Source organism: Sinocyclocheilus rhinocerous, unplaced genomic scaffold, assembly GCF_001515625.1.
Source record: "Sinocyclocheilus rhinocerous isolate Xijiao unplaced genomic scaffold, SAMN03320098_v1.1 scaffold299, whole genome shotgun sequence".
Taxonomy (NCBI): Eukaryota; Metazoa; Chordata; class Actinopteri; order Cypriniformes; family Cyprinidae; genus Sinocyclocheilus; species Sinocyclocheilus rhinocerous.
The window spans coordinates 2,297,805-2,321,414 of NW_015652998.1; the positions used below are offsets into that span (position 1 = coordinate 2,297,805).

The 23,610-nt window shown below is 40.8% G+C and overlaps 1 pseudogene; it reads right to left on the reverse strand.

Annotated features, from left to right (window-relative positions):
- Nucleotides 1-18,202: 18,202 nt before the first annotated feature.
- Nucleotides 18,203-21,756, reverse strand: LOC107715391 (equilibrative nucleoside transporter 2-like; annotated as a pseudogene).
- Between the last annotated feature and the right edge of the window lie 1,854 nt (nt 21,757-23,610).

The following is a 23,610-nucleotide window of genomic DNA, read 5'->3' on the forward strand; positions in this document are numbered from 1 at the left end:
CCTCCTCCGGGGGAGGGAGTGGTGCGTTCACCATCTCCCAAAGAGCAGCATCCTCCATCTCTGGGTCGTCCGTCTCAAGGCCTCTTGCTCTTTTGCAGTGGGGGCGGCGACCGCCCTCGGCGACGAGCAGTATGAGGCGCTGTCACCGGTGTCCGGGTGGAGGCAGCAGCTGCCGCCGGGGCAGGATGTGTTTGATGGCCTCTGTCTGCTTCTGTGCGGCAGAGAACTGCTGGGCGAAGTTCTCCACTGCGTCGCCAAAGAGGCCGATCTGGGATACGGGGGCATTTAGGAACCGCATCTTATTGGTCTCCCTCATGTCGGCCAGACACAGCCAGAGATGGCGTTCCTGGACCACCATAGTGGACATCGCAAGTCCCAGAGACCACACAGTGACCTTCGTCGCTCGTAGCACGAGGTCAGTAGCGGTGCGAAGCTCTTTAAGAACTTCTGGGTCATGCCCACCCTCGTGCAGGTCCTTCAGTGCCTTGGCCTGATGAACCTCATCGCAACCGACCACCCCACCAGAGGGATCTCCGTATACCCCCGCACTGCCCCACTGTTGAGGGTGGTGAGGGAGGACGAGCCACCGAGGTGGTTTCTGGCAGTGAAAGGTGCCGTCCACGACCCAGTGAGCTCATCATGCACCTCCGGGAAGAAAGGTACTGGGGTGGGGCCCTGAGAACCAGCACGAGCCACCCCGAGAAACCAATCGTCCAGCCTAGAGGGTTCGGGACACGGTGGAGGCTTCCACTCGAGCCCAACCCTCTCGGCAGCCCGGGCAAGCATAGCCACCATTTCCGGATCCATATTTGGCATTGCTGGCCGCCCAGAAGGCGTCAGCGCTGCTGGATCATCATCTCCAGAAAGGTCTGGCTCACCCTCTGATGCAGCGATCGACATCCGATTGTCAGGGGGAGCGCCGAAGGATACAAGTGGTACCCCACGAGAGGGTCCAGCCTGTTCCCTGGGCAGCTCCACTGGCTGCGAAGTGCCTGCCCCCCCCCCAAATTTCCCACAATGAGAGCATGACTCGTCCACAAACACCGCCTCCGCGTGCTTAACGCCCAGACATGTGAGGCAGAGACCCTGACTATCACCCGTCGGCAGGTAACGACCGCATCAGGAAACGCATGGGTGGAAGGGCTTCTTTGAAAGAAGCATCTTTAAAAAGATTTCCACCCGTGAATGCTCTTTTAGAAATTACTCTTTTAGTGTGCTGAAGTGCACAGGGGAGATGGCTGCCTGCAACACAACAGGGGGTAGAGCCGCCTGATGTGTGCAACCCACTTGACACGGGAAGAACCACCACCGCTGAAGCGCCGTACCGCCAGCACCAGAGCTTTCCAAGAGCGTGCTTTGAACTCGATAAATCACTCGTAGTCAGAGAAGTCAGGAGCAGAACGATGTAACCGCTCGGCTCCGAAGTGAAAAGCTGAGTATGCGTTGCACCTGCTACCTAATTATACTTGTGCTGCGATCAGTGGCAGTTGGATACAATCATCGCATGCCAATGTGCATCGCCTCGTTTAGTTTACACTCGAAGTGGATTGGTCTCTCTAAGCAAGATCCCAATTTGTCGGTCATTACCGATGTGACGTCGAGAGTGACTGACTGAAAGGGAACATGATTTTTCAGGATTCTTTGTTGAATAGAAAGTTTAAGGAACACAGCATTTATCTGAAACAGATATCTTCTGTAACGCTATAAATGCTGAATAAAAGTATTATTTTTTTCTTACTTCTAATTTCACCCTAAGCTTTTGGTATAAAAATAGGTGTAGAAACAAATTTCACTAAGACATTGCTAGTAAATTTCACAAATACAAAGAAACAGCAAGTAACATTGAATTAAACATTAAATTGTGAAGTAGAAGGACTGAAAAAGTATTTTTTTTAAACGTATTTAAAACTTACTTTTTTTATAGTCTATGAAAGAATCAAGATCCAAATGTGCAAATAGGTTTTGTTTATTAAAATATTTAATGTTGAAATAGTATATACATAAATATATTAAATCTAAATCTGCTTTGTGCTCTGTGGCCCATTAATTTCTAAAAATTAGGGATGCACCGATACCACTTTTTTCAGAATGAGTCCGAAACCGATACTTTCATTTTTGCTACTCACCGATACCGATACCTGTATTTTCACAGCATTTGTCATTTTTTAAAAATATTGGGTACAGAGACAAAATAATAATAATAAGAAGAATAATAAGAATAAGAATAAGAATCATGTTAGTTGGCTTCATTTAGCAAACAGATATTTCCTTCAGTTATTTCCACACTTAATTATACCTGTTAAAATGTATTGTATAAGCTTTTGTTACTTTCACTGTTCATTTTAATGGCGCATTAGATGCTCCATTGCAGCAGCTCAGTACTGTAATCACAAAACATTTTTCTAAAATAATGCAGGGAACCACTCTTTATACATTATACGAGTAGGCGCGTACTATTTTGGTGATGTAATTTGCGTCACGCGCACTGTACGCGGACCCTCGCGTACGAATAAAAACCATAATTTTAAAGTAAGCTAAACATGCGCAGCGCGCACATGTTTGCATTGGTGCAGAATGAGAGAGGCACTTATAGCCTAGCGCATTTCACACAGTCTGCTAGTTTCACTTTTGCTTTAACCCTCATATGGTTCTCATTTCCTGTAAATAGATGGCCCAGCATCCTTGCCCGGGCCGTGTAACGGGTGCGGTTCTCGTCCGGACTGCGGGTCCGGCAGCTCACGACTCTGGCGGCACGAGAGTTCCTCTACGCACCCCTCCTGGACCCACGATGACACCAGTGTGCATGCACGGGGAAGAGACCGGTGTCCCGAGGAGAGGCGCGCTTGGCATTTAAACAGCGGCGGTGATGAGGCTCCATTCGGTTCAGGTGTGCCCCATCACACGCCACCAGCCCTGGCTATTTCAGCGCCCCTCCTCTCTCACGCACCCACTCATGTGACCCCAAATACCAGATTAGTAAAAAAAAAATAAAAAAAATTTGACATACCTTTAGAACAATCGAATCAACCCCAGTTTTTTTTTATGTGAATATAGATAGAAAATGTAGAAAAGTCACAAAATCTTATTCCACTGAGATGAAGGGAACCATTTTTTTTAACTAAGTAAAAGTTGTTTGGGGTCATATTGACCCCAAGGACAGATTGAGGGTTAATCGTGTATGCTTGACGTTTAAAATAAATGTTGTTTATAGTGAATGCCCCTATAATTTTTGTTTGTTATATATTTACGATTTAGTTTTAATCCAAATGCATGCGCTAATGGAGCTAACAGCAATCACGATCATGCAACAGAAGTGCGCGCTCTCTGACTCTCTCTCGCTCACTCTCTCTCTCTCTCTCTCTCTCTCTCTCTCGCTCGCTCGCTCGCTCGCTCGCTCGCTCTCCTTACCGTCAAATAACTTTAGTAACTTGTGCACTGTTTTGCTTGCTTGCTTTTGACATATCTGACTGCACTACAAACTTTCCAGTGATGTCTGTAAGGATATTCCCTCAACAAGCTCACACATCTGCGCCACTGCGCGCTCAATCCACTCAGCGCGCTCTGCTTATCAGCTCGCACACATCCGCTATACAGGCGTGAATATTGAATGTTTAACATTATATTATTTACTTACATGTACTTCATAGACATCCTTAATCTCTAATAACTCCATTCTACTCTCTGTTGTTCTGTTGTCTGTGTTTCTTTTTCTGGACACAGCTCTATTCACATGCTGTGTGGGTATCGCTTTTGGTATCGGGGCATTTTTATGAGTACGAGTACAGGAGCGCAGTATCGGCCCGATATCGATACCAGTATCGGTATTGGTGCATCCCTAATAAAAATATACAGTAATATATTGAATATATTCTTTTTTAAAACAAATCTGCAAGTTTGCAGGTGCCAATGTGTTCGTTTGTTCATTTATTTATTAATTTAGCACCTTACAGGCTACACAGTAGCTCCAAAGTGCTGTATATTACAATTGAAAGCAAAAGAACAGCAAGACAAAACATAAAAACATCTATTTACTAATGTACTAAAATGCCAGAGAGTACAAATATGATTTTAAATGGTCCTTAAAACTAGGGATGCACTGATACACTTTTTCCAGTACTCGCCCGATACCGATACTTTTATTTTTTTGGTACTTGCCGATACCGAGTACCGATACCAATATTTTTATTACATTTGTACATTTTTTAAATATTGGGTACAGAAACCAAAAGAGTATGTATAATGTTATATATTCACTCGACAAGCTCGCGCATCTGTGACGCCGCACGCTCAATCCACTCAGCTCGCGCACATCAGCTATATAGGAGGTGTTAATACTGAATGTTTAGCATATTCATTGCATACATATACTTCGTAGACATCCTTAATCTCTAATAACTCCATTCTGCTGTCTGTTGTCAGTGTTTCTTTGTCTGAATATGGCACTTATCACATGCTGTGTGGTATCGGCGTTTGGTATCGGGGCATTTTAACGAGTACGAGTATGAGTACAGGAGCTCAGTATCGTGCATCCCTACTTAAAACCATTAAGAGTTAAGAAATATCTAACATCCAAATACAGATTATTCCACAGTGTTGGGCCAGCAATAGAGAAAGCATGATCACCCTTCAATTTGAGACGTGCTCGGGTAATTGTTAGAAGAAACTTGTTAGATGATCTTAGTATATCATCTGATAAACTCAGTTAAGTATTCTGGCACCATTCCATGGAGTGCTTTAAAAACATATATCCAAATCTTATACTGTATCTTAATGTAATGTGAGGAGGCGTGACAAGGGAGATGTGGATCTAAATTCAGGCTTTAATGATAAACTTAGTCAGACAGGCAGGGTCCAGTACCAGCAAACAGTTATATCCAAGGCAATCCAAAAGAGTAATCAAACAAACAGGCAAAAGTTAAGGTAGGCAGCTAAACACTCAGAAACCAGGTAAACAGTCCAAGATCAAAAAACACAAAGGCAAGGCAACCCCCACGGTGGAGCAGACGACCACCACAGCATAGCAGATGGGCCTGAAGATCCCCACGGTGGAGCAAATGGCACAGAGGACCACTTCAGTGGAGCTGATGGTGCAGGACAGGAGACAGGCAAAATGGCTCAGGCTGGTCAGATGTCAACCAACGTGGAGCTGACGAGGCGGGTGATCACCAAGGTGGATCAGGCAGAACTGGAACAGAGAGCACAGAGAGGTTAACAACGGCCTCTGTGGCCGTAATAAGGCAGGCAGAGAGTTCACAGGCAGCCTCTTTGGCCATGACAGGACAATCAGAGGGTTCAGGAACAGCCTCATTGGCCGTAACAGGACAGGCAGAGAGTTCATAAACGGCCTCCTTGGCCGTGGCTGAGCTGGCAAAGAGTTCATAAACGGCCTACTTGGCCATAACAGGACAGGCAGAGAGTTCATTAACGGTTTCATTGGCTGTGGCTGGACAGGCAGAGAGTTTATAAACGGCCTCCTTCGCCATTGAGGGACAGGCAGAGAGTTAGTTCATAAGTGGGCGCCAGTGCCCTGAGAGGAGATGAGGTGGACACAACCTAGCTTGACCTTAACGTCGACAATGTGTGATTTATTTTTGAAGTTTTTTGTTGAGAAAATAAATGGAATCACTAAAATAATCTAAGATAAAATTATTGAAAATAGCCACATAGTCTGTATTCTTTTTATTATAGATTTATTTTGTTCTGAGCACCAGTAGTAAGGCTATTTGTTAGCAAGATTAATACATATGGCCAATTATTCTGTTTAGTTGTAATTCATGGGTGGTAATTATGCTAATTATGAATATGCATGCAAGTGTGCCCTATTTACAAATGGCTGGAATTCATTAACATGCACAACTTTAAATAACAAATCTGAGGTTTATGGAGCATTTGTGAATCCAAAGTTCCATTTTACAAGCATGTTTACTCATACATTTATGAAAGTTTCATGAATGAGGTCAATTAAATTGAATGGTAAGGTCAAGGGTTCAACATCATATTTTGTGTAGTCAGTGAAAATGACCCACTGACCTGTTCCTCACAGAGAAGGAGGGCTGTTATTGCCACCCCACTAACAAAAAAGCCAGTACTACATTGTTTATTGGTTATGGTACCATGGTAATACCATGTTTCTTTTTGAAAATATATTATGGCAATACCATGGTTTTGTCACGTAACACTGCCAGAAGGAACGATGGAGACGTAGAATAGCAAACACAGTATTTTATTAAATCCTAACAGGGGTAAATCCACACCAGGGGCCTGTACCATGAAGCTGGATTAGCTGGCTAGCCAGGTAAGTTTCAGTTTAGTTTGCACCAATCCTGGGTTTTAGGTACCATGAAAGTGGCTTGGCTTTTAGTGGTGTTCATCACCGTAGTAACTTACACTCCACTGGTTTAGAGATCTCAAACTAAAATTTGACCAATCAGCTTCAAGCAAAGTGACACACGTCTGACACAAAAAGCCACTCCCCCAGTTTCTCTTCCTACAAATTAAAGGACGCTACATAGTAAAACCTTTTTAAAGATAAAATTGTCTGATTTTTAGAGATGATTATTTTCTATAATTATTTTATATGATTTATTTAATTATTATACCCTTAATCCATTACACAAGCTAGCTTAGTTTAATAATAATTATTAAGCTTTTATTTTAAATTAATAAAAACATATAGATAATATGCAATATAAATAAGTTTTAGAATCAATAACTTTAAACATGACTACATATGAGCTTAGATTTTTAAGTGTTTTTATACCTATAAATATTATCAACTCTATAAACTAACTTTACAACTTTTACTTGCACTTATATGGCAAGATGTTTTCTTTAAGTTTCCCTCTTTCCTGGACAGATCGTTTTATCTCATGTAAATGTGTTTAAATTCTTCATATTGTTTAATCTTTGGTTAATCTCGCGAGAAGTGAATCACAGTTTCAAGGCATGTGATGGGCTGTTCATTACTGATGTCACACTTTCATGTGCACGTGCCCCATTAACTCAGGATCAAGCCTGAGTTGACAGAGAAAGTTGATGATCAGCTTCATGGTACCAATAAAGCCTGATTGGAGTGGTTTGGTTTTGTCAACTGAAAACTAAACATGTAACCCTGAGTTTGTTCAACCACCATCATGGTACAGGCCCCAGGAAGGGAAGATGACACATGTTCACAACATGTAGACCCGACAAACACAGACTGAACAGACTGGGGCTTAAATACACAGGATAACGAGGGAATTGGGAGGAACACAGGTGAACCGAATGACTAATTAGACAGGGGGGAAACTGGGTCACGGAGCACATGGGGAGGGAAAACACAACAAAGACAGTCCAGGGGCGTGACATTACTCCCCCCTCCCGGAAGGTGCGTCCCGTGCCATAACAACAGAAGGAGGGACGGGTGGGAACTTGGGAGGAGGCTCAGGAGAAGGACGGACACCCGGGAGGGGGCCGGCAGACAGATACCAGGGAGGTGATGAAGGAGGAAGGAGCCAGGGAGGAGACAGGAGGGATTTGGAGCAGGAGGAGCTAGGAGGGACCCAGGCCACAGCCATGATAATGACCCACGGTGGAGCCAACGGAGGGAGGAGCCATGGAGGAGGAAGGGCTGACGACTCCAGGGGGCCAACCGACTGCGGCAGAGCAGGTGGCGGAAGAGCCCGAGGCAGAGATGGAAAGCCGATAAGCCAGGGCGACGGGGAGGATCCGGAGGGTCAAGGCGGAGCAGATCGCACCAGCGACCGATGCAGAGGCGTGGATCCAGAAGGCTGCAGTGGAGCCGGAGCGAATGAGGACCCAGGTGGAGCTGAAGGGATGGAGGAGCCTGACAAAGCCAGAGGGATGAAAGGACGAGGCGAAGCCGGAGGAGTGGAGTCCCAAGGCGACGGATGGTCGATGACAGACCAAGGCAGAGCCGGAGGGACGAGGGAGCCCGGCGGAGCCAGTGGACAGATGAGCCACGGCGGAGAGGAGGGAGCTAGGAGCCATGGTGGAGCCGAAGGGCCGAGTTGGAGTCCGGGATTCAGAGGCTGGAGGAGGAGGCAAGGGATGCTCCAGCCCCGGTGACGATGGAGATGGGCAGACCCGCAGTGAGCCCACCGCACAGATGGTGGGCTGAGGGTGAGCAGTAGGGGTGGGAATCTTTAGTCACCTCATGATCCGATCCGATTCCGATTCTGGGAGTCACGATCCGATTCCAGAACGATTCTTGATCTACTTTTTTCCCCCCTTATTAATTAATTAGTTTACCAACTTGAGAATCTTAAAATCCTTACATTTACATATCCTTACATAAATAATTAAGTACTTTTTCAAATAATTACAAATTGAAAAAAATAATTAAAACAGTTGTACGTTAAGAATTTTAAACTAATATAACTTCAAAACATACAAGCAAGTAACAAATAATAAAGAGGGGCATAGAAACATATTACAAACAACAAACAAAGACTGCTTTCAGTATTTAAGAGTATTTGAACCTTTTCCATTCAAGAACTGTGAGTGATTTTTCTTCATCTTTACTGTTGTTTTTTACTATGACATCATAGACAGTGGGAGATCTATTAAGCTGCATTCATGGATCGCTTTTGAAATATAAGAAGTAATGTGGTTTGTCCTCTCCGTTTAATCCCTTAAGACATAACTGGATGTGTTTACATTAATTTTATGTCATAAAACCATTTTGAGACGCAAGTGCATTAAACCACTTACACGGAGTTACGCACAGCCGCATGCGCGAGCAGTCTTTACAAGCAAAGCCCTTTTCAATTTGAAATTGAAAGCAGCCTTCTGTTAGTGAGGTTCATATTTTAAATATATGTCCACTGCATTCCAAACCACATAAATTATGACTTCGTAGGGCATTTGTAAGGAAAATACCGACGGGCGAGACTGCACACTTCAAGTGTAACATCAAACAAAGCGCGCGTCTCTCATAGCGCATCCTGTGCAATGAAACGAATGTCCTTGCAATTCGCTTCAACCTTTCCGAACTTTATGAAAGATTATTTTACGGAAGGTTCGAGTGGTGTATGTGTGTGAGGAATTGGAAGCAAGCAACGGGTGTTTCTAAAGCAAACTTAGCGTCATCGCGCATCTGGTTAAAAACTAAGCTCAGAATCGATTCTGAAATTCTAAGAATCGTTGGAGAGAGAATTGCGATGCATCGATGGATCGATTTTTTCTCCCACCCCTAGTGAGCAGAGGGTCTGCCAGACAACAGCGGAGGAGGAGGCGGGAGGGCGGGCATTTGTGAGCCTCCAGGCTCTCGGGGCTGCCCTTGGGAACAGAAACCCTCTCTTGACAGGACTTAGGAACAGAGTCTCTCTTTGGGCTGGACTTGGAAACAGGAACCCTCTTTGGGCTGAACGTGGGAACAGGGGTTACAGAGGGCTCTGAAGAAGGAGGGAGGAAAGGGGGCAGATCGGTAAACAAGTCTATCAAGTCTCCTTCCACTCGCCATTTTTCCAGATCCATCAATAGCTCACCCTCAGCCATGTTGCAGTGGGCAGAGCTCCTCTCCGCGAACTCACTGACCTCGGCTTTCTCCCACGTGGCGGGCGTGGTAGCCGTCTCTCGCAACTGGACTGACGTCACTTGCATTCTTCTGCATTGTATAAAATAGCATGGTGATAAACATGGTGATTATGAAGTGTATTAGTATGAGCAAAATGTCTCCATGATGAAAAGTATATGGTTAACTGTCTTTTCTAGCAACTTTCAATTCTAGACTGTGGAAAAATATTTCTTCTCTTTATTTACTTATTTTTCATAGAGTTTCTTCCTGGCTATGTTTGCCCTTGCAGGACGACCCTGTTGGTAACCTCAACACTGCTTTTGAAGTTGCAGAGAAATACCTTGACATCCCTAAAATGCTTGAAGCAGATGATATGACCTGTTGGGGAATCCAATGTGATATCATGTTTCAGATTGTAAAAATAGATTGGTTTCATTGTTTAATGTTTGTCTCTGTATCAGACATGGTGAGCACTCCGAAACCCGATGAGATGGCCATCATGACCTATGTGTCATGTTTCTACCATGCTTTTGCTGGTGCAGAGCAGGTAAGGGAGTTCTTTTGGAGATGAACATCTGTATAGGAAGGAGAGTTGCTCTTTTTAGAATGTAATTGCCCACCTTGTTTCCCCTTTGTAATCAGTCACACTGTCCTCCAGTCTGAGACAGCAGCTAACAGGATCTACAAAGAGCTGGCCGTGAACCAGGAAAATGAGAAGCTGATGGAAGAATACGAGAAACTGGCCAGTGAGGTGAAAACACTCAAATTCTCCATTAGATGGACACTGTTTTTGTTAATTTGCTGAGTCTTGGTTTTCACCTTAGCTTCTGGAGTGGATCCGAAGGACCACCCCCTAAGCCACCCAAGGTTCAGGAGAAGTGTCAGCTGGAGATCAACTTCAACACCCTACAGACAAAGCTGAGGCTCAGCAACAGGCCTGCCTTCATGGTATACACTTATGAAGACAAAATGGCTTCAGTATGTGTTGCTCCTTTTCTCTTAACACTTGTATACAGGGTAAATTACCTTGGCTTTTGAGTACCCCACAGGACTACAGGACATTGCCAATGCCTGGAAGGGTCTGGAGCAGGTAGAGAAGGGTTATGAGGAGTGGCTGCTCACAGAAATCCGTCACCTTGAGAGACTGGACCACCTGGCCGAGAAGTTTAAACAGAAGTCTACTGTAGTGAATTTTACTTTTGCCAACCTAGGGAGGCGAAATAGTGTAGTGATGGGTACTCGCGTCACCAATGACGTTATGATATTTGGATCACGTGTCAATTAAGGTGTGGTTATGAGTACATCACATAAGAAAGATTGGTGGGATCTCTAACTTGTAGAACCTCTTTCTGTATCATCAACACAAGGAAGACACAAGTGTAATAAAATAGATTTTATTAACAAAAGATAGACAAGAGTAATCAACAACTACTAAATGAATACCATAAATGAAATAGGAATAAAGTGCATAAGATGCATAAAATGCAAGTGATTATGTTGGGTGTTGCAATGTCAGAGCTACGTTATCTGGAAAGATAAACTGTTGCTACTCTGAAAGAAATAAGGTTAAGAACCCTATTATGCATCAAACAAATACATGAAAGACTTGCTATAAACTGCAATCAGCTATATAATATCTAATGTAAATTACTGATAATATCTAACAATATCAAGGTCTCTGGAAGAGGTTTGGATAAGTGATAGTTACGTTCTCTGCACACGGTGTGGCCCACCCTGCTTTCCTCCTGTGGAATTTATTTGCATAGTCCAAACACAAAGTTAGAAAAGTGTCACTAATGTTTGACCAGTGCATTTCTCACTTTCCAAAACACAACCAGAATACATTTGGCAATGTTACGAACACATTAAGTCCAAACATGATGGGAGAAGACTGAACTGTCATGCATGCATTCATTTGTCCATTAACAGCTGAGTTTGTGTAAGATGTTGCACTACACGTTGCTGTCACTGAGAATACTTATTTCTCTGAATAAGTATGAGATGTGTGTGTTGTAGTTTGCATCAGTTTAAGGTTTGAGAACATAGTTATGAATGGATTTGGATGGAACTTTGTGATCTCTCTTTGTTTCACCCACTGCTGCTGCATCCAGAGGTCCTTAGGAATTTTTATGGCGGTCACAGGCTAAAACTTTAGGAATCAGTCTGTTGGTGGGTGAAGGGCAGAAACTGCATTTTGACCAATGAGAAGTCCTGTCCTTTCCGGGCTTTGTACCAAAGGTCTTCTTCTTGCCCTCTAAGAGGTGTCTGGCTGTTGTCCTGGCATCTTTATCTGATGGCGTTGGACAGTTTGCTTATGTTAGTCCACCAAGATCCAATCAAAATGTAGCAAACCTTTGTCCACTAATGTGGTCAGAGAGGGGCCCGCAATAAACTGGGCCCTGGAATGTGCCGTCCACTACACACATAACACACTAATACATTTCTAATATTCAAATCCGTTAAAGGATTGTTAGGCTGAATCAATTAGGTCAACCGGAACCGGGAACACTTCCCATAACACCCGATGTACTTGTTACATTGTAAGAAGAATGGCATCTACGCTAATATTAGTCTGTTTTTTTCTTATTCCAAGGTCACCGTAGCCACCAGATCCAGTCTGTATCCAGATCTTACCAAACCACAACCAGAATACCTTTGGCAATGTAACGAACACATTAAGTCCAAACATGATGGGAGAAGACTGAACTGTCATGCATGCATTCATTTGTCCATTAACAGCTGAGTTTGTGTAAGATGTTGCACTACACGTTGCTGTCACTGAGAATACTTATTTCTCTGAATAAGTATGAGATGTGTGTGTTGTAGTTTGCATCAGTTTAAGGTTTGAGAACATAGTTATGAATGGATTTGGATGGAACTTTGTGATCTCTCTTTGTTTCACCCACTGCTGCTGCATCCAGAGGTCCTTAGGAATTTTTATGGCGGTCACAGGCTAAAACTTTAGGAATCAGTCTGTTGGTGGGTGAAGGGCAGAAACTGCATTTTGACCAATGAGAAGTCCTGTCCTTTCCGGGCTTTGTACCAAAGGTCTTCTTCTTGCCCTCTAAGAGGTGTCTGGCTGTTGTCCTGGCATCTTTATCTGATGGCATTGGACAGTTTGCTTATGTTAGTCCACCAAGACCCAATCAAAATGTAGCAAACCTTTGTCCACTATTGTGGTCAGAGAGGGGCCCCGCCATAAACTGGGCCCTGGAATATGCTGTCCACTACATCTACCTTGCACAAATCATGGACCACAGGTATTAGTCACTACCTCTCTGATCTTACAGCCAGCCATTTTCAGTCTACTGTGACGGCTGACATATTTCTTTGTATTGTGTAATGCTCAACACAGGAAAGGAGGAGCTGCTGTCTCAGAAGGACTACGACTCAGCCTCTCTAATGGAGATCCATGCTCTGATGGGGAGACACAAGACATTTGAGACAACCACAAAATGAAATTGGAGGGGTAGGTGGGGTTTGTTACGTCACAATATTGGACGTATTTCTGTTTTAAACCACGAAGGCTGATATTAAGCAACATGCAAACTTTGCGCAAGAGTTATGCCGGTGAACATTTTAACCTCAATTATACAAAGTGAAAGTAAAAATAAGTAAAAACTGACGGCGCTTTCGGCATCTGACGCTACATTAACGATGCATATTCTCTCATAGATGACAAGAGACAAATCTACTTCAACATATTCTGATAATGGCATAACTGTCTTGAATTATTCCTTAATATTTCTCTTGTGGCCCGTACATAGTGAAAAAAAAGATAAATGTATTTTGCGTTAAACAAGTTGCTCCTAATTTTCATTGATGACTGCAGTGTTAATAATTTTAATTGCAGGCCTATAATTCATTGTATAAATTAATAGACCTGTTTTAAAAGATCTTTTTAAAAACATTTTCAATGAGGAGTAAGCTAATAGCCTAATCCTTTATTATCCTCACAGCGCGTCAGTTATGCGGTGATTCGCTATGAAATTATTACGGGGCAAATTAATTGTAATTTAATAATAAAAGTAACCTAATTAATAATGACAGAGCTAATAATAGTACGAATGTAACATGCCTAAAAATTGGAAATGCCAAATCCTCTTAATATTGCCAATATTTGATGCTTTTGACAATATCTCTGGCTGTAGTCGACACATGATACGATGCAACCCAGCACGGGGGGCCCTCCAACACCTGCGTGCCTGTCCGCTACGCCACTGCTTTGAGAGTGACCTGGCTGCTTACCAGGACAGAGTGGAGCAAATTGCTGCCATTGTCCAGGAGCTCAAGAAAGACAGATAAAACTTATGTGATGGCATATTACTTATATTAACTATTTGGCTCCGCGTTATCGTCCGGGCTGAACTATTGTTCCAGCCACCAAAGACAGATTCACAAATAACCTGCCTGATTTATCTCCTTGAATACACCTCAGCTCACTTGCAATATGAAGAGTACTTTCTTATAGAGTTTACAGTAGGTAATTATAATGATTATAAATGTGCTGCTCTTTAGTGAACTGGACTATTATGATACGACTACCATCAATGACCAGTGGGACATCCTGGGAACCCTGACCCAGAAAAGGAGAGAATCACTGGAGGTACATGTATATGATAAAATCTTGGTTGTTATGGTACAGCTGTCCTCCTCAATTGTCTAAATCAACACTTGAATTGAGAATGCGGTTAAACTAAAGTAGATTCAACTTCCAGAAACATTAAGACTCTTTTGCACATTTAGCCAATAAAGAGTATGGATAAAATATGCAATTTACAGTAGATAAAGGATGTGGGCTTGCTGTAATCTTTGTCTTTCTTTGCCATAGCATGTGGAGAAGCTTTGGGAGACAATTGACCAGTTGTACCTGGAGTTTGCCAAGCGGGCAGCACCCTTCAACAACTGGATGTGTGGAGCTACTTCAATAGGTTGGTATATTAACATTATATCAGTTAATGAAATTACGGTATTTTACTGTAAATGTAAGTTAAAACCGTAAAACCTAAAACGTTGCTACCGTAGTTTTTACAGTAAAATTCCGGCAACCACAGCTTTTTACTGTAAATTTTACGGATTTTTTTTTACAGTGTTGTAACGCTAATGAGTCACATGACACCTGGGAGAGAAAATAACTAATTGGGCCCAATTTGGACATTTTCACTTAGGGGTGTACTCACTTTTGTGGCCAGTGGTTTAGACATTAATGGCTGTGTATTGAGTTATTTTGAGGGGACAGCAAATTTACACTGTTATACAAGCTGTACACTCACTACTTTACATTGTAGCAAAGTGTCATTTCTTCAGTGTTGTCACATGAAAAGATATACGGTAATAAAATAATTACAAAAATGTGAGGGGTGTACTCACTTCTGTGAGATACTGTATGTATGTTTTTGGACAATTTGCTAAACGCGCCTTTTGTTGTCTAAGCACTCATTTCTTTCTACTATGTTCTGCAGGTGTACATTACAGTGGAAGAGCTGAGGAGGTAGCTGCCCCCAGAACAAGCTGAATACTGTATCAGCCGCATGACCAAGTACATTGGTGGTGACGCTCCCCCAGGCGCCCTTGATTATATCTCTGTGATGCAAATATTTTGTATAATGGGCTCAGAAGGAGTCAAAGGTATTTACAATGTCACAAAAACAGAATGTGCAGACAAAAAATGCTCAGATCAAGAATATGTATCCTTTTGAATGCATCATGTGATTCAAGAATTTAGAGTTACCCAAAAAACAGCAGTTTAACAGCAGAATCTAGTCATATGACTAGCTTAGATCATTACCAACCAATCACCAGAACAAATCACAGTGAAGAAAACTTGAGTGATATTGATTTTTACTCAACTGTAAGGTTTAAATGTACATGTGTCTTTCTGTTCAGGAGTCTCTCTTGTTTGTTGACCAGTGGGCTCCCGGCCGTGAATAAACTTTTATTCCTGCAAAGAGCAACTTGGGAGTCGTGTCTGGTATATGCTGCACAGCTGAAAAATAGGATTATTGGGAATTTCCATTCCATGATCTCCTTCTCCAGTGCCCTGTATTGAGAGAGCGACTTGTAGAGCCCTTCCTGACATGTACACCACCCACAACATCCCCTACACCCTTCCTCTAAATTCATGAAACCCTTAATTTTCTAACTACTAGAACAATGTCAGATGTAATGGACGGCTTTGATGCAGTAATTTAGTCCTCTGCACCAGTTGATATCCCGTGACACCCATCAGTTGCTGTCTGATCTTGTTAGTGGTCCATCCCTTATGTTGTGAAAAGATGTCTCACAAGACAGTAGGGATTGAAGAGTACAAAACCTCACACATCATTCTTCACAATGGCACTGTTAATAAGAGACATCTGCTCTCATACAAATGGATTACATTTCAAAAGACAAAAAATAATTACCCCAAAGAATGTAATATTTTGTGTATTTATTTAAATCAAATCATATATACCTGAACTTAATGAAAACATCACTATTAAGTGCTCAGAGTGTATTTCATCTGTCTAGAGCAGGGGTCGGGAACCTATTGTTCAAATGATCTATTACAAAAATTAGACATTATAAGAGATCAGCAATTCCTTTGTTGTAGAGCCTACATAAGCTGATAAAAGGTTTAAAATAAAAATAAAATTGACCGGCCAAAGTGCGCAGTGCTGTTCGCGAGTCACGAGTCAAACCACTGACGTGTGGTAATGTAGAGCTAATAAACTCAGATTCAAGCAGCTATAGCTTGTTTGTGGTCATAGCGAAAAGAAAGATTTTTTGAACAGCAGAAAAAGTGTAAAAGTAGGCTATGGAAAAAAAAGTGTCAGGACTGAAACATATTTGTTTTATATAAGATGGTGTTTTCCTGTGCCAACAGCCAGTATGAAACATTTCGCAGGTTACTTTCGCTTTTTCCGCGCAGCTTTCAGCAATAGTATGTTCCTGCACAACCGGAGGCTGCAGTTTCAGGACCGCAGTTCTAGGACCCTATTCTTTTGTAACAGCGCCACCTACCGAATTGTATCACTAAAGATGGACGACATGGACAGCAATCAGAGTGAGTAACTTTACCGATTTTCAATTAAGTTTTATTTTATAACCTTAAAACGATGCAAAGTTTACGTAGCCAACGTGAGAACTGCTAAGGAAAAGGGGGTCTTTTTTTATGATGTTGTATTACGTGTTATTGCAAAAATTAGTATATACAGTATATAAATATGCATTCTTGAATCATTCTTGAGTCTTGTGTCTTGCCTCTCTACAAACTTTTAAATATCTGGCTGTAATTTAGTGACTGCAAATGCTGATTTCATTTGATTCCATCTTTATTATACCTGATAATGAGCTAGTTAAACTTAAGGGGGCTAATCAATATACAAGAAATTGTATATTCAAGAAACTAAGACTTAAGGTACTCCACTTTTTCAGTTGTTTAAAGACTGAAATACATTTTTCATTTATATATGTGTAAATTCATTTAAATTTAAAATTGTTAACTCAACGCAGGTATTACACACTTTGTAATTAACATCTGATGCATTTATAAATCAAAAATCACAATTGAAATAAAAAAAATGTTCCTGAGATTCAATATCTTTAACAACATGTACAAACATTACTACAAACTAAACCACCAGGGTCCTAGAAATGCGGTCCTGAAACTGCAGCCTCCGCTATATTATCCAATTCGGTAGGTGGCGCTGTTACAAAAGAATAGGGTCCTAGAACTGCGGTCCTGAAACTGCAGCCTCCGGTTGTGCAGGAACACCCTTCTCGCTTTCAGCGGGTGGGACTGTTAGCGTTATTAATAAAGGAATGTGAATGAATGACAGTAAAGAGCGGGACATGCTTGATATTAAAAACACAGAGCATTAAAAACTCAAAAGCCGCGAAACAGAACTCAATCCGCTTCTGACTAGATGTTTTCTGCGCGCAAGGTTCGAGTGGAACATGGACAAGCAGTAGGTGGCGCGCCTAAAACGGTCAAAACACGGGAGTGTCAAAATGTCTGCACTGGTGTGTATTCACATAAATACGGTCGACATAAGCACCGTGCATTATTCTTCACTCACTCAATCTCTCTCTCACACACACAGAGAGAACTCTGAAGAGAATTAATCTCGAGAAACAATAATGTACCGTATGTGGTAAATAATGTGTTTTTTGAACCTTAAACCGCATAAACATTTCATTACACCAAATACACAAAATACTGTTCTTTTTAGCAGCATCATATGACCCCTTTAATAAAAAAAATAATAATTGGCTCTTTGGTCAAAAAAGGTTCCCGACCCCTGGTCTAGAGTGTTAAAGCTAGTCAATAATTTGCCATTACGCATATAATCTAACAGTAATGTTTGTAAAAACTAGGACAATTCATGTTAAACCCACAAAATTTCACAAGGCATCAGCAAATCTATTCTGGTCCGGACTAGGGCTTCTGCAATTACCCGCAGGTTGAAGGTGAAGCATTTGCTATATTTTAGAATTTTATAAAAAATTGGGTAAAAAAACAACAACAAATAAAACAGACAAATAAAAAGGCATACAAAATGTAAAAGATAAATAGATGCACCTATATATAAAATGAATAAAAAATGTCAATAAAAATAATTTATGTAAAAAACTGATTGCAAATAAAAGGGGGGGAAAAAAATCATTAAACATGTTAAAAGACTTCCCTTTAAAAAATAAAAACACCCCATGGAAATACAACTGTTAAAATAGACATAAATAAACAACGTTAAGAGAAAAGTTTACATCTACATATCTAAATTTCATCTGTACAGTCTGCTGATGTCTGTGCACACAATCTGTGTGCAGTCCATTTTTTGTTCACATGGACAACAGTGCATGTGTGACTGAATGCTTAAATGTAAGTGCCACTAGTGTGCATGCATCGAATGTACAGTATACGTAAATGCTCGTGGTCAATGGAGTATACTTTGAAAGGCTTGCAGGCTCAACTGTGCACGAGATGAAGCCAGGAAAACAAGGAAAAAAAGTATACCCATGCCTCAAACAGTAGTCATTCGAACCATGTTCATGTTGGGGGGATAATGGGATAATTGAAGTATCAGCTTGTGGGATCTTCCCTAAAGAATTCTTTTAAGGCCAAAAGAGAAAGCGGCACCCAGAGAGAGTCCCAAAGCCAGGAAGAAGGTCATCAGAGCCCCTGCTGTCTCTGCATCTTTAGGCCTCACCAGCCTAAATAAAGAATAAACAGTTTGTGGGTGTTCTGAGATATATTATGGGGGACAATGGGTTTGTCCTGAAAGACCCCAGCTGATTTTGACAGTAAATAACCTTGATAATATCTTTTGTGTTGTCTTTAAAAGAACTTACTGTGGAGCATAGCTCATGGAGAGGCAAGCAAAATATCCATTCGTCATGGCAAACAAAGACATGATGCTGATATAAGCCATGTCATGATTGAAAAAGACTGGGAGATAGAAGCGAGGCTGAATGTTGCAGAGCATGAGGGCAGGAATGAAAACTACCCGTAATACCACAAAAAGAGGGAATAAATGACTCTTCATCGAAGGCTGGGAGTTTGGGAAAAGAACAAAGATGTATGTTAGATCAACAATAATTTCCATAGTTAGGCATTGCATTGTGTTGATACAGGCTCTGACGAAACTCACCCACTGAAGACGAGAAGTGAGACTTCTGCCAATCCAGTCCATCACATTGAAGACAATGAATGAACACAAAGGTACGAAGATGTTATCTATAAGATGAAAAGTTATGTAAATCACAGTGCTTTGACAAGCATAATGCATGAGCTAGACATCTTGTACAGACTCACCTTTCCCGTCAAATAAGCCAGAAGGTTTTGTATTTATAGTAATTGCTGGAAAAACGGACAGTGTGACGGCAAACACACGTCACACATAAAGCCATCACCCAAATCTATTAAAAAATAAATAAATAAATCAAGCTATGCACCTACTAATTCTTTTAAAATACATCCAGTGAATGTTTCCTAATGGTGCGTATATAAACAGAAAAGACGTTCGCTATACCTTTTTGAAGACCTGTGGCACAGTTGACTTCTCCTCAGTGGGATCCTGTTTGAGCTCATTCAGCTTTTTACATGCTTCAGTTTCACTGATGTCGTCAAATCCGTTGTCAAAATTGTTCAATTTCACTTTAACGATCTCTGTAGCAAAAAAAAAGAACATCAAAATTCATGATTTAGAAGAACCAACAGTTAGTGGCTTTGCTTGACTTTGTGTAATTTGTCCAAACAATGGAAAGATTTAAGATGTGAAAAATTTAAGATGTGACATACCAGAACTATTTGCTGATGGCTCTTTCATTGTAGATTTAGTGGACACATTTTCCAAATGAAGTTGAGCAAATCTCTGTAATATAACAAGGAATTTCATTTTGTACAAAATCAGAAAAAATTTGAATACTGTTGTGCAAATAATGTACTATTTGCATGTATTATAGCAATTTAAAAAAACTTTTTTTTTTTTTTAATAAATGCTTTTTTATCTGTGTCGACACAGTTAAATGACAAGTAAAAAGAAATCTAATGGCCTGTGGCACCTACCAGATGCGGAAGTATGAGGTAACAGCATAAAGTAAGTAGAGTGGCAGCACAGGGGGCTATGAAATATCCCAGGGCAGCACTCTCTGAGTCTGTTTCAACTAAACATTGCATAAAAACACAGCTGTCAGAATAAATGCGTTTCTCTCAGACTGCTAATAAGAATTAGCAACATTTATTTAGTTAAAAAAAGGTATGGTTGCACAATTAATTTAAACCGCAAAAGGCTGAGACCTTTTATGTACAGTTGGTCACTAAAAAAGCTAAACAGTACACCAAGTAATTAGAAATTTTTTTGTTGTCCAACTTGAGTGGAATATTCCAGGTACTTACAGATATTAGATAACAGCATGGCGATACCAGAGAAGATTCCTGCCACTGCCTGTCCACTCATGAACAGCGAGTTGAATCTCGGGGGCAGCTTACCGACCAGACCGAACAGACCACCTTGCAGCACAGCCCCAAACACTGAGCAAAATTGCAAGAAAGATGAGGGGTGTTCGATTTCTCAGATGATTCGCACACTCAAATGTGTTTGAGAATAAGTGGAAAGTGGTTTTATGGTAATACTCTTTTTAAAATAATGTGAAAAGGGGAATGTGAACATACTGTTGATGTAATTCACATATAATAAACTTCAATATTATAAGAAACATACTGTTAATAAACCAGATTGTCGCCATTGTAATGGAAAAGAAGTGGTCCTGGTCCATCTTAACTTTCACTAAAATGGCCGTGAGAATGAAGAGAAGTAATATGAAGACCATGCTGCCAGCAATCCGCATCTTCTCTGCAATGCTACATAAGCAAAAGATTAAAAACAAACAAACAAACAAAAAACGTATCATAACATTATAGTATTAAAGGTTAAATAGTTCACTCAAAAATGAATTTTTGCTGAAAATGTACTTAGCCTAAATAAATGTTGGTACTTTTTATTAGCAATCTGTGACAAGATTATTGCTTTTCATCAGCTGTTTGAACTCATTCTGATGGCATCTGTTCACTGCAGAGTATCAATAGGTGAGCAAGTAAAATGCTACATTTCTTTAATGAAGAAATACTCGTCTACTTCTTGGATGGCCTCAGGGTGAGTAAATTTTCATTTTTGGGTGAGCTATTTTATGAACTTCACATACCTATACAACACTATATGACTTGCAGAAGTAAACAAATGTTGCTTGAACCAGATACTCACTGCTGGTATAAAAAGGAGTTGAGAAGTGTGAATAGCAGCAAGGGAAGCTGGGCTAACAGCACACTCATGTTACCAAACATGTAAGTGTCAGGCTGTGTAGAATTTGTACCATTTTTCAAACGGTCAGTGAAATACTGCAAACAGAAGGGAATGGAGTATGAGCACATGAGATTTAGAGATAACCTTCAATCAGTACAGGTCTGTCTGTCTTACATTCATTGCAGTTATGAAGAAGTTCCATGGAAGCAGAGTTCCCATTCCCAACAAGAAAAAGATAACTGCCACAAGGCCACTGTCAAGGTTAGAAAGATAAATAATTATGTTATAAATTGTCATAAACGAAATGAATGAAATATCACAAGCACAAAAATTAAATTTTCAATTATTTAGCATGATCATGATCTCAACTGATTTACTGTTATCTCCAGTAAATCCCCTGGCATTAGAACTGCACTCACCTCTTATCTGATGTTCCCTTACAAATCCTCATTTTAAAATGTTCTGGGAAAAAAAAAAAAATTTTTTTTTTGCTGTTAGATAATGAACCAAGTTTTGTGACATCGATACACAGCCATATATCACAGATTTTGTAATACTGTGCATAATGACATCCACAGGAGTTGTCGGTAAAGTAAAAACGTAAAACAAAAACTGTGAATCCGTTTTGATCATGTTACCTGATTGGCTCCCGTCATAGTCACGGTAGGTTTAGGGGTGGGATTAGGTAAGGAGGATAATTTTCATTGCATCGTTTAGAAGCACCCATCAGTTTGAAAACACCCACAACGTCAGAAACGCCCACTTTTGCTCGGCAGAGACCCAGAGACCCAGAGACCTCAATCTCATGTGTTCTCCAGTGTTAGTATTTATCTTTGTCAGCATTGAAACAGCTATCATGAAAACAAGACACGTTTTAATAATATTTAATGCCATATACAAAATATTAATCTTATAAATATTAATTAATCGTAAACAGTAGTCAACACTTATATACTTACATATATATATATAAGCACATTCACGATGGTGCTCAATTTTATATTGCAAAAAAAATATCAAATGTCAATATTTGCTTATGACTAAGTAAACTTAAAAAGGTAGCCCACTGTCTGGGGTGTAAAATACTTGAGTGATTTTTCTTGATTACTATACTTAGGCCTAAGTTTTATTTTGGAGTATTTGTACTTTATTCAAGTACAATTTAAACTCACTGGCACTTTTACTTGATTACATTTCTGAAGAAAAAAACAGTACTTTTTACTCCTTACAAATTTATTTCAAAAATTTAAATGCACTTGTTACATTTTTGCATTTTAATTTTATCTTATGCACATTCAGTATGGAAGCTCAAACATCTGCTTGACATGTGAGAACCAATTATCTTTGTTTTCACGCATCAAGCACATGCGTTTCAGCTTCAGTTATAACTTTCATCGGGGAAATTTTTGTTTCCAAAGCTTGCCATCAAATCTGAGGAGGCATTGTTACAAACTGCTCAGAGACTTCAGGTTGAGGATCCAAAAGCAGTATTTATTAAAGGGGTCATATGATGTTGCTAAAAAGAACATTATTTTGTGTATTTGGTGTAATGAAAAAAAAACAAAAAAAAAAACAACAACATTATTTTCCACATACTCTACATTATTGTTTCTCCTCTATGCCCCGCCTTCCTGAAACGCATCGATTTTTACAAAGCTCATCGGTCAGAAAAAGCGAGGTGTGCTGTGATTGGCCAGCTATCCAGTGCGTTGTGATTGGCCGAATACCTCAAGCGTGTGACGGAAATGTTACGCCCCTTACCATACTGTGATGCCGTGTCCCGGCCGGAGCGACGAGACAAAAACATTAAAACCCATTATAAACGAGGCAATTCTTGCATCCAGTGGGGACATAATTACAGATTATAATGACTTATACCCATCAGTGGTAAACTCTTTAAATATGAAAACGTCTCGTTCTAACACGCCCCCACATATCTACCTCACTATGTGGACTATGTGGAATAATGCCAAATGTGCACGCAAAGAAAGAAGGTGTGGTTTCAGTAACCGCAGTTAGTGTTGTTAGTGTTGAGTCAGGGAGACGCTGTGTGTTTCTAGGCGAAAGCAAAAGCACTTTATTTGGCCTTCCGAAAGTAGATGCATTTAGGAATCTTTAAGATCACTTACAACAGAACAGCAATGCATTTTATGGACGACCGTTTCGTGAACCTAGGAGAGGAGGTAATTCTGACTTTGCTATGACAATCTGGCGCTTCTGAATCAGCTACAGTTTTGTTATTAGTTTAAGTATTTGCTATGCAGAGTTTTGCGCATCGTGTGTGTGTGTGTGTGTGCGCGCGCGTGTGTG